Source organism: Pristiophorus japonicus, chromosome 19 (genome assembly GCF_044704955.1).
Source record: "Pristiophorus japonicus isolate sPriJap1 chromosome 19, sPriJap1.hap1, whole genome shotgun sequence".
Lineage (NCBI taxonomy): Eukaryota > Metazoa > Chordata > Chondrichthyes > Pristiophoridae > Pristiophorus > Pristiophorus japonicus.
The window spans coordinates 385,688-395,800 of NC_091995.1; positions in this window are offsets into that span (position 1 = coordinate 385,688).

Sequence of the window (10,113 nt, forward strand, 5' to 3'; positions counted from 1 at the left end):
TTCACTCCCTCCCTCTCTCCCACTCACCCCCTTGCTCTTCTCACCCTCACTATCTCCCCCCTCTCACTCCCTCCCTCCATCACCCTCCCTTCCTCTCTCCCTCACTCCCTATCTCACTGCCTCACACCCATCCATCTCCCTCCCTCACACATTCCCTCCCTCCATCTATCTCTCTCCTTCCCTATCTCCCTCACACACTCACTATTTCCCTCCTTCCCTCTCACACTCCCTATCTCCCTCCCTCTCCAACACTCCCTCCATCTATCGCTCCCTCCTTCCCTCTCCCTCCTTCTCTATTTCTCCCTCCCTCTCCCTCACAAACTCCCCATCTCCCTCCATCCCTATTTTCCTCCCGCCCTCTTTCACATACTCCCTTCCTCACACATTCCCTCTCTCCATCTCCCTCCCTCACTCCCTATTTCCTTCCCTCTCCCTCCCTCATACACTCATTCTCCTTCCCACCCCCTCCCTCAATCCCTATCTCCTTCCCTGCCCCTCACTCCCTATATTCTTCCCTTCCCCTCACTCCCTCTCCCCTTCCCTCACCCCTCTCTCCTTCCCTAATCCCCTCCTCGCTATCTCTCTCCTCCCCCCTCCCTCGCTATCTCTCTCCTCCTCCCTCCCTCGCTATCTCTCGCCTCCTCCCTCCCTCGCTATCTCTCTCCTCCTCCCTCCCTCGCTATCTCTCTCCTCCTCCTCCCTCCCTCGCTATCTCTCTCCTCCTCCCTCCAACCCCCTCCCTCGCTATCTCTTCCCCCTTCCCTCCCTATCTCTCCCCCCTTCCCTCCCCATCTCTCCCCCGCTTCCCTCCCTATCTCTCTCTCCCTCACCCTCTAGCTCACTCACACGCACTCCCTCCCTCCCCCACTCTCTCTCTATCTCGCATCCTCCCTCACACCCCCTTCCTCCCTCTCTCAAACACTACCTCCCTACGCTCTACCTCCTACCCCCCTCTATCTATCTCTCCCTCCCACCCCCTCCCTTGCACACACTATCTTCCACTCCCTCTATCTCGCTCACACTCTGCCTCCCTCACACAGTCACTCTTCCACCCTCTCACACTCACAATCTCCTTCTCACACACTTCTCTCCCTCCCACTCCCCCTCTCTCACACAAACACTCTCTCTATCTCCGTTCCTCCCTCTCTCCTATCTTCCCTCTCCTTCACACACACTCTATCTCCCTCCCTCTCTCTCACACACACTCCCTCCCTCTCTATATCTCCCACTCCTACTCTCGCTCTACCTCCCTCCCACTCCCTCTATTTCCCTCCCTCGCTCTCGCCCCCTCCCTCTATTTCCCACCCACACTCCCTTCCTCTATCTACCTCCCTCCCCCTTCCTATCTCTATCCCTCCCTCCCAATCTCGCATCCTCCCTCTCACACTCTCTCTCTATCTCCCTCCCTCTCCCACACTCTCTCTAACTCTCCCTCCCTCCCACATTCACTCCCTCCCTCTCTCCCACTCACCCCTTCCTCCTCTCACCCTCACTATCTCCCCCTCGCTTCAATCTCCCTCCCTCCCCCTATCACCCTCCCTATCTCACTGCCTCCCTCCCTCACACCCCCTATCCATCTCGCTCCCTCACACACCCCCTATCTCCCTCCGTCCATCTATCTCTCTCCTTCCCTATCTCCCACCCTCCATCTATCTCTCTCCTTCCCTATCTCCTCCTCTCCCTCCCACACACTCCCTATTTCCCTCCTTCCCTCTCACAAACTCCCCATCTCCCTCCATCCCTATTTTCCTCCCGCCCTCTTTCACATACTCCCTCCCTCACACATTCCCTCTCTCCATTTCCCTCCCTCACTCCCTATTTCCTTCCCTCTCCCTCCCTCATACGCTCACTCTCCTTCCCACTCCCTCCCTCAATCCCTATCTCCTTCCTTCTCCCTCCCTCCCTGTCTCCTCCCCATCTCCTTCCCACTCCCTCCCCGTCTCTGCCCCTCCTTATCTCTCTCTCTCCCTCTCATCCCCCCTCGCTATCTCTCTCCCTCCCATCCCCCCTCGCTATCTCCCTCCCCCCCCCATCCCTCCCTCGCTATCTCTCTTCCCCCACCCATCCCTCCCTATCTCTCTTCTCCTCCCCCATCCCCCCTCGCTATCGCTCCCTCCTACTCCCTCACCCCCTCTCCCTCACCCCCTCCCTCTATCTATCTCTCCTCCTCCCTCCGTTGCTATCTCTCTCCTCCTCCCTCCCCACCCATCTCTCTCCCTTCCCTCCCGATCTCTCTACCCCTCCCTATCTTCTTCTCCCCCTCCCTCACACACTCCGTCTCCTTCTCTGCCTCCCTCACACACTCCCTATCTCCTCCTCTGCCTCCCTCACACACTCCATATCTCCTCCTCTGCCTCCCTCACACACTCCCTATCTCCTTCTCTCCCTCCCCGCCCCCCCAGTCTCTCCCTCCTTCCCCGCCACCCCAGTATCTTTCTTCCCCCCCCCCCCAAAGCTCCCAGTCTCCCTCTCCCCCAAGTCCCCAGTCTCTCCCTCCTCCCCCCTCTCTCTCCCTCCCTCTCCCCCCAACCTCTCTCTCCCTCTCCCCCCTTCCCCCGAGTCTCTCCCGCTCCAGTCTCTCTCCCTCCCCCCACCCCCCCAGTGTCTCCCTCTCCACCCCCCCAGTGTCTCCCCCTCTCCACTCCTCTCCCGCCTCCTCCCCCATCTCTCTTCCCCCCTCCCCATCTCTTCCCCCCCCTCCCCATCTCTTCCCCCCCCTCCCCCAGAGTCTCTCCCGCTCCAGTCTCTCTCCCTCCCCCCAGTGTCTCCCTCTCCAACCCCCCCCAGTGTCTCCCCCTCTCCACTCCTCCCCGATCTCTCTTCCCCCCCATCCCCCTTCTTCTCTTGCCCCCCTCCCCCCATCTCTCTTCCCCACTCCCCCCCCCCCTCCCTACTTCTCTCTCTCTCTCTCTCTCTCTCTCTCTCTCTCTCTCTCTCTCTCTCCCCGCCCAGCCTCTATCTCCCCCGGCCTTCATCTCCCCGCTCAGCCTCCCCCTCCCCTCCTCTCAGGTCACTCTCTTCCCCCTCCCCTCCCCCCCCAGTAACTCTCTCCCACCCCCCCAGTCTCTCTCTCTTCCCCCCCCGTCTCTCTCCCCCCCACCCAACCCCGTCTCTCTCTCTCTCCCCCCCCCCCAGTCCCCCCCCAATCTCTCTCTCTCTCTCCCCCCCCCCAGTCTCTCTCTCTCCCCCCCAGTCTCTCTCTCTGTCTGTCTGTCTGTCCCCCCCAGTCTCTCTCTCTCTCCCCCCCCTAGTCTCTCTCTCTCCCCCCAGTCTCTCTCTCTCCCCCCAGTCTCTCTCTCTCCCTCCCCCCCCGTCTCTCTCTCTCTCTCCCTCCGTCTCCCCCCCCAGTCTCTCTCTCTCTCTCCCTCCCCCCCCAGTCTCTCTCTCTCCTCCCCCAGTCTCTCTCTCTCCTCCCCCCCACCCCCCCAGTCTCTCTCTCTCTCTCTCTCTCTCCCCCCCCCCCCCAGTCTCCCTCTCTCTCTCTCCCCCCAGTCTCTCTCTCTCTCCCGGCCCCAGTCTCTCTCTCTCCCCCCCCCCCAGTCTCTCTCTCTCTCTCCCCTCCCCCCAGTCTCTCTCTCCCCCCCCCCCAGTCTCTCTCTCTCTCTCCCCTCCCCCCAGTCTCTCTCTCCCTCCCCCCCCAGTCTCTCTCTCTCTCTCGCTCCCTCCCCCCCCAGTCTCTCACTATCTCTCTCCCCCCCCCAGTCTCTCACTCTCTCTCTCCCCCCCCGTCTCTCTCTCTCTCTCTCTCTCTCGGCCCCAGTCTCTCTCTCTCCCCCCCCCCCCCCCCCCCCTGCCCCCAGTCTCCCTCTCTCTCTCTCCCCCCAGTCTCTCTCTCTCTCTCTCCCGGCCCCAGTCTCTCTCTCCTCCCCCCCCCCCCCCAGTCTCTCTCTCTCTCTCTCCCCCCCCCCCCACAATCTCTCTCTCTCTATCTCTATCTCTTCCCCCCCCCAGTCTCTCTCTCTCTCTTCCCCCCCATCTCTCTCTCTCTCTCCCCCTCCCGTCTCCCTCTCTCTTCCCCCCCCCCCAGTCTCTCTCTCTCTCTCTCTCTCCCCGCCCCCCCAGTCTCTCTCTCTCTCTCCCCCCCCAGTCTCTCTCTCTCTCTCTCCCCCCCAGTCTCTCTCTCTTCCCTCCCCCCCAGTCTCTCTTTCTCTCTCTCTTCCCCCCCCACAGTCTCTCTCTCTCTCTCTCTCTCTCTCTCTCCCCCCCCCCGTCTCTCTCTCTTCCCCCCCCAGTCACTCTCTCTCTCTCTGTCTGTCCCCCCCAGTCTCTCTCTCTTCCCCCCCCCGGTCTCTCTCTCTTCCCCCCCGGTCTCTCTCTCTCTCTCTCTCTGTCTGTCTGTCCCCCCCAGTCTCTCTCTCTCTCCCCCCCCAGTCTCTCTCTCTTCCCCCCCAGTCTCTCTCTCTTCCCCCCCCCCAGTCTCTCTCTCTTCCCCCCCCAGTCTCTCTCTCTTCCCCCCCGTCTCTCTCTCTCTGTCTGTCTGTCCGCCCCAGTCTCTCTCTCTCTCCCCCCCCATCTCTCTCTCTCGCCCCCCCTCCCCCCATCTCTCTCTCTCCCCCCCCAGTCTCTCCCTCTCGCTCCCCCCCAGTCTCTCTCTCTTCCCCCCCCCAGTCTCTCTCTCTTCCCCCCCCCCAGTCTCTCTCTCTCTCTCCCTCTCTTCCCCCCCCCTGTCTCTCTCTCTCTCTCTCTCCCCCCCCCCAGTCTCTCTCTCTCCCCCCCCCCATCTCTCTCTCTCGCCCCCCCCTCCCCCCATCTCTCTCTCTCCCCCCCCAGTCTCTCCCTCTCGCTCCCCCCCAGTCTCTCTCTCTCCTCCCCCCCAGTCTCTCTCTCTCTTCCCCCCCCCCCCAGTCTCTCTCTCTCTTCCCCCCCCCAGTCTCTCTCTCTCTCTCCCCCCCCCCCAGTCTCCCTCTCTCTCTTCCCCCCCCCGTCTCTCTCTCTCTCTTCCCCCCCCCCGTCTCTCTCTCTCTCTTCCCCCCCCCCCCCCCGTCTCTCTCTCTCTCTCTCTCTCCCCCCCCCAGTCTCCCTCTCTCTCTCTCCCCCCCCCCCCCAGTCTCCCTCTCTCCCCGCCCCCCCCCAGTCTCCCTCTCTCTCCCCCCCCAGTCTCTCTCTCTCTCTCTCTCTCCCCCCCAGTCTCTCTCTCTCTCTCTCTCCCCTCCCCCCAGACTCTCTTTCCCCCCCCGTCTCTCTCTCTCTCTCTCTCCCCCCCCCCACAGTCTCCCTCTCTCTCTCTCTCTCTCCCCCTCAGTCTCTCTCTCCCCCCCAGTCTCTCTCTCTCTCGCTCCCCCCAGTCTCTCTCTCTCCCCCCAGACTCTCTCTCTCGCTCCCCCCCCAGTCTCTCTCTCTCTTCTCCCCCCCCCCCCGTCTCTCTCTCTCTCTCTCTCTCTCTCTCTCCCCCCAGACTCTCTTCCGCCCCGCCCCCAGTCTCCCCCTCTCTCTCTTCCCCGCCCCCCCGCCCCAGTCTCTCTCTCTCTCTCTCTCTCTCTCCCCCCAGTCTCTCTCTCTCGCTCCCCCCCAGTCTCTCTCTCTCTCCCCCCCAGTCTCTCTCTCTCTCTCTCTCCCCCCCAGTCTCTCTCTCTCTCTCTTCCCCCCCCCCAGTCTCTCTCTCTCTCCCCCCCCAGTCTCTCTCTCTTCCCTCCCCCCCAATCTCTCTTTCTCTCTCTCTCTTCCCCCCCCAGTCTCTCTCTCTCTCTCTCCCCCCCGTCTCTCTCTCTTCCCCCCCCAGTCTCTCTCTCTCTCTCTCTCTCTGTCTGTCTGTCCCCCCCAGTCTCTCTCTCTTCCCCCCCCAGTCTCTCTCTTCCCCCCCCCAGCCTCTCTCTCTCTGTCTGTCCGCCCCCGTCTCTCTCTCTCTGCCCCCCCCCCATCTCTCTCTCTCGTCCCCTCCCCCCATCTCTCTCTCTCCCCCCCCCCCAGTCTCTCCCTCTCGCTCCCCCCCAGTCTCTCTCTCTCCTCCCCCAGTCTCTCTCTTCTTCCCCCCCCCACCAGTCTCTCTCTCTTCCCCCCCCCAGTCTCTCTCTCTCTCTCTTCCACCCCCCAGTCTCTCTCTCTCTCTCCCCCCCCCCGTCTCTCTCTCTCTCCCCCCCCCCCCAGTCTCTCTCTCCCCCCCCCATCTCTCTCTCTCGCCCCCCCTCCCCCCATCTCTCTCTCTCCCCCCCCCAGTCTCTCTCTCTCTCCTCCCCCCCAGTCTCTCTCTCTCTTCCCCCCCCCCAGTCTCTCTCTCTCTCTCTCTACCCCCCCGTCTCTCTCTCTCTCTCTCTCCCCCCCCAGTCTCCCTCTCTCTCTCCCCCCCCCCCAGTCTCTCTCTCTCCCCCCCAGTCTCTCTCTCTCTCTCCCCTCCCCCCAGACTCTCTTTCCCCCCCCCCGTCTCTCTCTCTCTCTCCCCCCACAGTCTCCCTCTCTCTCTCTCCCCCCCCAGTCTCTCTCTCTCTCTCTCTCTCTCTCTCTCTCTCTCGCTCCCCCCCAGTCTCTCTCTCTCTCTCCCCCCAGTCTCTCTCTCTCGCTCCCCCCAGTCTCTCTCTCTCTCTCTTCCCCCCCCTCCCGTCTCTCTCGCTCTCCCCCCAGACTCTCTTCCGCCCCCCCCAGTCTCCCCCTCTCTCTCTTCCCCCCCCGCCTCCCTCTCTCCCCCCCCAGTCTCTCTCTCTCTCTCTCCCCCCCAGTCTCTCTCTCTCTCTCTCCCCCAGTCTCTCTCTCTCTCTCTCTCCCCCCAGTCTCTCTCTCTCTCTCTCTCCCCCCCCCCGTCTCTCTCTCTCTCTCCCCCAGTCTCTCTCTCTCTCTCTCCCCCCAGTCTCTCTCTCTCTCTCTTCCCCCCCAGTCTCTCTCTCCCCCCCCAGTCTCTCTCTCTCGCTCCCCCCCAGTCTCTCTCTCTCGCTCCCCCCCAGTCTCTCTCTCTCGCTCCCCCCCAGTCTCTCTCTCTCGCTCCCACCCAGTCTCTCTCTCTCTCCCCCCAGTCTCTCTCTCTCTCTCTCTCTCCCCCCCAGTCTCTCTCTCTCTCTCTCCCCCTCAGTCTCTCTCTCTCTCTCTCTCCCCCCGTCTCTCTCTCTTCCCCCCCCCAGTCTCTCTCTCTCTCGCTCCCCCCCCCCCAGTCTCTCTCTCTCTTCCTCCCCCCAGTCTCTCTCTCTTCCCCCCCCCCACCCCGAGTCTCTCTCTCTTCCCCTCCCCAGTCTCTCTCTTTCCCCCCCCCCCCAGTCTCTCTCTCTCTCTCTTCCCCACCCCCCCAGTCTCTCTCTCTCTCTCTCTTCCCCCACCCCGTCTCTCTATCTCTCCCCCCCCAGTCTCTCTCTCTCCCCCCCCCAGTCTCTCTCGCTTCCCCCCCCCAGTCTCTCTCTCCCCCCCCACCCCGTCTCTCTCTCTCCCCCCACCCCCCCAGTCTCTCTCTCTCCCCCCCCCCAGTCTCCCTCTCTCTCTCTCTCTCCCCCCCCCCACCCCCCCCAGTCTCCCTCTCTCTCTCCCCCCCAGTCTCTCTCTCTCTCTCTCTCTCTCCCCCCCCACCCCCCCCAGTCTCCCTCTCTCTCTCCCCCCAGTCTCTCTCTCCCCCCCCCGCCAAGTCTCTCTCTCTCTCTCTCTCTCTCCCCCGCCCCGCCAAGTCTCTCTCTCTCCCCCCCCACCCCGTCCCTCTATCTCTCCCCCCCCAGTCTCTCTCGCTTCCCCCCCCCAGTCTCTCTCTCTCTCTCTCCCCCCCCCACCCCGTCTCTCTCTCTCCCCCCACCCCCCCAGTCTCTCTCTCTCCCCCCCCCCAGTCTCCCTCTCTCTCTCCCCCCCAGTCTCTCTCTCTCTCTCTCTCTCTGTCCTTCTCTCTCTCTCTCCCCCCCAGTCTATCTCTCTCTCTCTCTCTCTTCCCCCCTCCCCAGTCTCTCTCTCTCTCTTCCTCCCCCCCCAGTCTCTCTCTCTTCCTCCCCCCCCCAGTCTCTCTCTCTCCACCCCCCCAGTCTCCTCTCTCTCTCTCTCTCTCTCTCCACCCCCCCCAGTCTCTCTCTCTCTCTCTCCACCCCCCCAGTCTCTCTCTCTCTCTCTCTCTCCACCCCCCCAGTCTCTCTCTCTCTCCACCCCCCCAGTCTCTCTCTCTCTCGCTCCCCCCCAGTCTCTCTCTCTTCCCCCCCCCACCCCGAGTCTCTCTCTCTTCCCCCCCCAGTCTCTCTCTCTTCCCCCCCCCAGTCTCTCTTCCCCACCCCCCCAGTCTCTCTCTCCCCCCCCCCCCACCCCGTCTCTCTCTCCCCCCCCCCCCACCCCGTCTCTCTCTTTCTCCCCCACCCCCACAGTCTCCCTCTCTCCCCCCCCCCCCCCGCCAAGTCTCTCTCTCTCTCTCTCCCCCCGCCCCCGCCAAGTCTCTCTCTCTCCACCCCCAAGTCTCTCTCTCTCTCCCCCCCCGTTTATCTCCCTCTCTCTCTCCCCCCCAGTCTCTCTCTCTCTCTCTCTCTGTCCCTCTCTCTCTCTCCCCCCCAGTCTATCTCTCTCTCTCTCCCCCCCCCAGTCTCTCTCTCTCTCTCTCTCTCTCTCCCCCGTCTCTCTCTCTCTCTCCCCACAGTCTCCCTCTCTCTCTCCCCCCAGTCTCCCTCTCTCTCCCCCCTCCCAGTCTCTCTCTCTCTCTCTCCACCCCCCCAGTCTCTCTCTCTCTCTACCCCCCCCAGTCTCTCTCTCTCTCTCTCTACCCCCCCCAGTCTCTCTCTCTCTCCTCCCCAGTCTCTCTCTCTCTCCCCCGTCTCTCTCTCTCTTCCCCCAGTCTCTCTCTCTCCCCCCAGTCTCTCTCTCTCTCTCCTCCCCAGTCTCTTTCTCTCTCTCCCCCGTCTCTCTCTCTCTTCCCCCAGTCTCTCTCTCTCTTCCCCCAGTCTCTCTCTCTCTTCCCCAGTCTCTCTCTCTCTTCCCCCAGTCTCTCTCTCTCTCTCCCCCCCACAGTCTCTCTCTCTCTCTCCCCCCAGTCTCTCTCTCCCTCCCCCCCCCAGTCTCTCTCTCTCTCTCTCTCTCTCTCTCCCCGCCCCGTCTCTCTCTCTCTCTCTCTCTCTCCCCGCCCCTGTCTCTCTCTCTCTCTCTCGCCCCCCCCCCCCCGTCTCTCTCTCTCCCTCCCCCCCAGTCTCTCTCTCGCTCTCTCCCCCCCCAGTCTCTCTCTCTCTCCCTCCCCCCCGAGTCTCCCTCTCTCTCTCCCCCAGTCTCTCTCTCTCTCTCTCTCCCCCCAGTCTCTCTCTCTCTCCCCCCACAGTCTCTCTCTCTCCCCCCCCCCCCAGTCTCTCTCTCTCTCTCTCTTCCCCCCCCAGTCTCTCTCTCTCTCTCTGTCTGCCCCCCCCCAGTCTCTCTCTCTCTCTCTCTGTCTGTCCCCCCCAGTCTCTCTCTCTCTCCCCCCCAGTCTCTCTCTCTCTCTCTCTCTCCCCCCCAGTCTCTCTCTCTCTTCCCCCCCCAGTCTCTCTCTCTCTTCCCCCCCAGTCTCTCTCTCTTCCCCCCCCAGTCTCTCTCTCTTCCCCCCCCAGTCTCTCTCTCTCTTCCCCCCCAGTCTCTCTCTCTCTTCCCAACCCGCCCAGTCTCTCTCTCTCTGTTTGTCCCCCCCAGTCTCTCTCTCTTCCCCCCCCAGTCTCTCTCTCTTTCCCCCCCCCCCAGTCTCTCTCGCTTCCCCCCCCCAGTCTCTCTCTCTTCCCCCCCCCCCAGTCTCTCTCTCTTCCCCCCCCCCAGTCTCTCTCTCTCTCTCTCTCTCTCTCTCTCTCTCTCTCTTCCCCCCCCCAGTCTCTCTCTCTCCCCCCCCCCCGTCTCTCTAACTCTCCCCCCCCAGTCTCTCTCCTCCCCCCCAGTCACTCTCTCTTCCCCCCCAGTCTCTCTCTCTTCCCCCCCCCCCAGTCTCTCTCTCTTCCCCCCCCCCAGTCTCTCTCTCTTCCCCCCCCAGTCTCTCTCTCTTCCCCCCCCCCAGTCTCTCTCTCTCCCCCCACCCCCCCAGTCTCTCTCTCTCCCCCCCCCCCCCAGTCTCTCTCTCTCCCCCCCCCGCCAAGTCTCTCTCTCTCTCCCCCCCCCGCCAAGTCTCTCTCTCTCTCTCCCCCCCCCCCACAGTCTCCCTCTCTCTCTCCCCCCCAGTCTCTCTCTCTCCCCCCCAGTCTCTCTCTCGCTCCCCCCCAGTCTCTCTCTCTCCCCACCCCCAGTCTCTCT